Source organism: Homalodisca vitripennis, chromosome 3 (assembly GCF_021130785.1).
Source record: "Homalodisca vitripennis isolate AUS2020 chromosome 3, UT_GWSS_2.1, whole genome shotgun sequence".
Taxonomy (NCBI): domain Eukaryota; kingdom Metazoa; phylum Arthropoda; class Insecta; order Hemiptera; family Cicadellidae; genus Homalodisca; species Homalodisca vitripennis.
The window spans coordinates 109,501,510-109,508,195 of NC_060209.1; positions in this window are offsets into that span (position 1 = coordinate 109,501,510).

The following is a 6,686-nucleotide window of genomic DNA, read 5'->3' on the forward strand; positions in this document are numbered from 1 at the left end:
ATTGTATTATGTGTTTTTTCCTAATTTACAGTCACAAGGTGAGAACCGAGTACTGTTTACTGTTGTAGCAGACTTACGTATAGCGCAGGTGTAAAGCCATCCTGCACCGTCAATCCTCTACAGCAACGGTTCCCATACAGTGGCAAGCGTACCTCTGGTGGTACGCCTCTTCATGGCCGGTGGTACGAACACTGGTGTAGACACGCCATTTTGGAGAGTGGCAAACAGTGGATATTTTATTGTTAAGGGAAACAATGAAAACTAAATTAGCAACAGATCACATGAATCACGCAGTTGCGCTTAGTGTCTGTTAAAACTCAATTTTACTAACCTTTGCCTACAAAGAATACATCAGTGACGTGCGGTTGTCGTGTTTTACTTGTAATACAAATGTTACCAAACCTTTCCTTCAATATGTAGTTGAAAACAAACATGAAAACTTTAAAGACAAAGCTCTTGAATTATATAGAAATTGTTTGTCCAAATAGATATTGTAAAGTTTATTTTTCTTAGTCAATAAATAATGTACCAAATTCATGCCTATTTTTGGCACAGTTAAACATTAATTTTGATACTATTTGATATTTTTATTGTAACAGACAAATAAATGTTTTTTAAATTCTTATGATTTCCATTACACCACGAATCTTAACATCATGTTGTATATTGTGATGCATGCTATGGGAAAATCAATGTGTTATCAGTGTAAGGTTTGGGAGAAAACCGCACCTATAAAATCTTAATGGGTAAACACAGACTAAAGTTAAGCTATAAAAAGCTATAGTATACGGGACATGAGGAAAAGTAACTGACCACAACACGACAATGGCCGTACTCACGTTGCTGAGAACATTAAGCTGCTTGATGGAGTGTTGTCCTTCTGCTGCCAGGAGATAACATGAGTCCACTGTATTGTATACCTACTTTTACTCAGCAATTTACTGACTTCTATTTTACTGATTATTTAACTCTGTTTATCGCTATTTCAAAAACTATTTGAGGTTTATGAATGTGGAGAAAGCTTTTAAAATAAACACGGATAGTCATAATGTAACTTGCCATGATCTACAGCAATCCTGCATAACCGTAGATGTTTGTCCTTTTTAAGTATAGTAAGGGAAATTTGAAAATGTTTCGTCTACGTTCTATTCCGTTAAAATATTTTAAATTTAAAAACTAATATGGAATATTTGAGTTAAAATTTTAATCGTATACTAAATCGAATAACTAATTACAGTTACATATTCTGGCACAAAAAAGAGAAACTATGTTAACTTATTGAGCGATGTACGAATTTAAAAATGATAGTAAAAACTAAGCTGATGTGATCAATTAGAAGTTAGAAACAAACACAAGTTTTTTTAATGTAAGTTCAACGTTTTAAACGCTAAAAATTGTAGGAAAATCGGTATCGATAACTAATTATGAAACTGTTTCTTATATTTTGTAAAATAAAAATGCAGCTGCAGTTTGACATTTAGATATTCACTTTTCTAGATAGATTGGAGCTAACTCAACCACAGTTTTTAGATTATTTACTTGTCTATATACCTTTTATGGTTTATCAGTAAAGTGATATACTATGGATTTCAAATACTTAAAAGAGGAAAATTATGATATAAATGATAGCACAATAAAGTCAAAATTAGTAGAAAATTTAATCTAAATGAAGTAGTTACTATATGTGCATTTCAATGTTCTTTCTTAGCTATCACATTTCGAGTATAAATTATACACTAAAACATAATTTTACTAGTGTAATAACACAGAAAAATTAAAGCATATGATTGAAATTATTCGCCTATACGAATGTCCAGTTTACCTCCATTTCATATTGTGGACTGCTGTGTAAAACAGCCAGTTCATGTCAAACGTAATCATCGCCCATTCTTGTATCTCTTCGAAGGACCTGGACTCCAGATTCCAGAAAATCTGTAACAGTGTCAGTGTTTGTAGGAGCTGCACTAAGCGGAAGGTGCTAAACTCAATATTCGTATTGAATCAACCTTTCCCAACAAAGCTACGTTGTGTGATTTCATTCTATTGATATCAAAGTAACTGCAAACAGTGCCAATTAATGAACTTTAATTATTTACCTTTCAGGTAAGATGCTTCATCACCTTATTGAACCATAAATAATCTTATCCTTTACTAGTTTTGTAGCAAAACCCGTAACGTTTTTGGGTCATACTTTTACCTTTTAGAATATACATAAGTTATGATAAAAAAACTATTATCATTTTCACTTCCATTTTATTCATCTATATGAATGGTAGGAGTACGCCACATCACATTTCATGCAATAGTCCTCACTGAAATGAAAATTTCAAAACTATGGCTCATTTAATTAACTATGGGTCTTGGTAGGTCCTGCGGATAAAATTAATGTTTACGTTCCCTCCAAGAGGATAAAGAGGAACTGTGTCAACTTAATGAGTCATACCCTTCAATAAGGCTTTCCAAATTCTACAGCTGGAAACTCACCATCATAGAAAACATGCCATGGTATGTATAAATGAAGTCTTAGGTTACATTTGAAATCAAAGATAGACGAGTATCTTTTTTCATTAAATTATTTTTCATGGCACTTTAAAAATAATAAGTTCTCGTGAGCTAAGAAGAATATCTGAACGCAAGAGCGCTCTAATCAAATGTTCTCACTGATTTTTAATACCGACTTTTCAATCTTTTACTTTTTATTATAAGATAAACATTAGCATGCTCGGATCTAAAATGACTCGATTCAGTTTGTTTAGAAAGTGTACTTATTCTGCTTTTCATAGTTGCCACTATGTTTACGGATGGACCAACGTAAAAGTATTTGCTTTTTCTCAGCAAAGTCCCATACAGTGACATGCACCATTATCAAACTTAGAATGGCCAATATATACATGAATCATAGGGCAAAATTTCAATTATATTGGTCAGATAGTTTTCTAGATATTGTCTAGACAGATAAACAGACACAATTTAAACTTTTAAAGCCGCATTAGTAATACACTTTGATAAAGCTCAGCCAATATTTGGTGATGTAACATACAGTTGTGAGACTATTATTGCTGTTTTACTTTTATTCTATTTTTATTTACTATTATTTACTATTGACTTTTTACTCTGTATTTTCATATAAAACATATATATTTGTATGTTTGTTAGTGTAAACATAAATTTAAAAATCCACCTAATAATGACATTTCTTTCCTGGAAAAATGTATGTAACTTATGTAATAAATAATGTAATATAGAATGTTTTGGAATATTCACTGTAATAAACCTCACAACAGACACAACCTGTTTGGTACGTCACCTAATGGCTAATTGAATAAAGCACAAACAGTCCGGGTAGTTAGCAAATGTTTGACTACTGCCTGTCACCGAATCGCCAATAAGTGACTGAGTAACACAGCGCCGGAGCCATTTAAACTTAGTAATTGGACCAACCGCCACTGACACTTCAGTGTTTGTGTTCTAACTGACTGTAGTTACTGCTGACGACTGGCTTTACTGGCTTCGTTGGTGCATGTAAAACACCCAATTTTGTACGTTACAGTGTACCTCATTCGTGGTTTATACAGGCTACAAGCTGTGAAGTAAAATACTATTGATATTTAAATGATATGACAATAGTTTATTTGTAAATGTTTGTTATTTTTACCACGCTTGTATCGATTGAATAAAGTAATTGAAAAAGGTTTTAATTTATAGGTTCAACAATAATTAGAGGGGATTCATCACATTAAGTCTGAATGCGCATTGTGCAAGATACTTTAATATCACGTTTAATGAAACATCTGAAGAACTTCAAAAATGTAATCCCCTAAGACTTTATGTTTATGTCATTGGCATTAAAAGTAAGTGAGGTAATTGGACTAACTACTTCACTGTAAGAAAAAACATTTTGTTCACTGTTTACTTCAAGAACCTATCTAAAACTGTTACTACCGAGAATTAGGCAATTCATTGCTAAAGTAAAAACTGCACCTGAAGTTTACAGCACGTGCGATTAGAAGGTCAATCACCAGTATTTATTACTTAAAGGTAAATCACAACACGTACATCTAACTCAGAAAAAATAATAATTACAAAACAATTTAGCCTTTAGACTAAAATAATTTTATTTACTAATACATTTTTTAACTTTTCATACATGCTTTGTTTACATATTTTTTCTGAGTGTCTAACACTCAGAGGGCTGGCTAAATTTCCCTTCTCTCTGTCTGTATTCCAGCTAGATATCTTGAGCGCTAATAAATTGAACTATAGACTTGAAATTTTACATAAAGCTTCATTTATACAGAGGGAATAAGAGGTTCTATGATAGTTTACGTATATTTAGGGGAATTGTCTGAAGCTTTTCAAAGCCCAACTTTCCTCATGATTCCGAGAAAAATAAAGCCATGTACTATAAATTATGCATATTATTGTAATTCCTCAGTGGGCTAGCAAAATTCATTTCCTGATTTAGTAGTTCTGTCTCGGTTTTCAAGTTATTTTCTGTTCGTAAGCAACATTAATTTTTATTGTGGTTCGTAATTCTTTATGATATTTGGCAGAAGGTCTGTTGCTCAATGTGAGCTGTAGATTTAAAATGGAACTTCGACTAAGTCTGCTTCGCAACGCATGACCTGACGTACTGCTACATTTCCTACTACAACAACACATTACTAACAATTTCAAATAACAAAAAATGTCAATATTAAACCAAAATTTGCGGTAATTAAAACACTGAAACAATCAACAAACTGTATATTCTCAGAATGGTGTTTGTTTTGTTGGATTAAACTTATAGTTTCATTCATACAAACTCGTTCCTATAATGTTTTAATATTATTTAATATTCTTTATGGGCAGTATTCAAACTAGTATGCAAAGATTCAGTTTTGCATATTTTATGTAATGACCATGTCTTTTTTAATCCTATAGAATACTTCTAGTTTTTAAATCAATGTTATACAGATTCCATCTGTCCCGGGTGCAAATTAGCCTCTATACGAGTTAATTAAACCAGTTCAAGTTTAAATTATCTGATTTTCCTGAGACTGCCATACACGATATAAGAACCTCAAAAATGACCCTAATGAGTGTCATGAGTACTGGGATAAAAGTGCTATAAGGCAAAAATATGGATAAATTCGTTTCCACTGATAATGCAAAAATATTTACACTAATATAATAAATTGTCATCTTCTAGATCAAGGCATTAAAACACGTTTAATATCTGATATCAATGTTCTAAACTACTGGGAATAATTTGAAAAGCCTTTTTAAAAGGATACCTTACAGTTAAATTTAATGTGAGGAGAATGGTAAATCAAGTGCAAAACTTCAGGTAAGAGTAAACTAAAAGTAAAAAAACTAAACGTAAGAAAAAACTACGAACCTGAATATGCATCAAATATGACGAAAAATGAGTTTACAGCTTGTTTCTAACGTGATGAGTAAATACAATAATTAAAACGGGGCAATCGTTACTGACCGACTATCTTACAAAGTTTACTCCTGCGCCTCTCCTACTCACCATCAGTGCGGGATCCTACTGCTCTTAATTGCCACTGTAAAATGTTCCGTTTATTACCTGCCATAAAATTTTTGTGTCCTCCTGCGTACAGTTGAGATATACTCCATTATTACATACTTTTATTGTTTTAGTTCTTGTTCCGTATTAGTCACTACTAACATATCCCCCACTCATTTTAAAATAAGTATTATAAATTTTATGGACTATAACTTAATCATTATTTTATTGTATGGTAAAAAGACTCAATTTCTATATGTAATGTAAATGTAGCTAGTTCCTGACTAAAAATAAGATATAGATTAGTCTTTGATAAAATTTAAAAATCCTAAATTCATAGACAATTTTACGATAATAATAACAATAATCTTTAGTATTTATAATAGAAACGTTTTAATGCCAGTTTTTCCAAATTTGGTAACCTTCCACCTTAATAAGAGTGATATTCCGGTAAGTTTTATATTGAATAGGCGACGAGATCGAGAGAAACATTTGTTTTAAAAGAAGGTTTTTTTTAAATTGTACCACAGTAGAAATGGTCTAAAATTAAAATAAAATCTTGGGAAGATCAGATTTCTTTTGTATAATGTACATTTCCATAGAGATAAAGCGTATCTTAAAAATAATCTTCGAATCTTGTTTAAAAGTTTCTATGAATATTAAAATTTAATAAATAACCGTAACTAAAACAGATCAAATGTCATATTGTATACATATGCTTCACCTCGGTAAGCAGGTACCTATTTGCTCCTATACTTTCTAAAGAACACTGATACTCACATCAGCAGAGTTAAAACATATCATGAAATGAAATCCGTCTACATTTTATAACTTTAAATTGTAACCACGGAAAATAATTGATTAAACTATGGTATGGTAGTTAAATAAAACTGGTCTTACCGTCTTTCTCGCTCATAAATTTTGTGGAGTTAACGTACTTTATATTAGGACAAATATAGATCTGTACTTCAGTATTCTTGACTCTTTGACCCAGGGAAAAGGTATGACAATAGAAATTACGCATTCATTTATGCTTCGCTTGAATCAAATGTTCATTGAACAGCAAAACGAGCAAAAAGGAGATAGGTAACTGGTAATGCAATAAATGTCGAGCAGATAACAACGTTTATTGTGATGCTACGTTTTATGTTTGGTAATGTATACGTATATT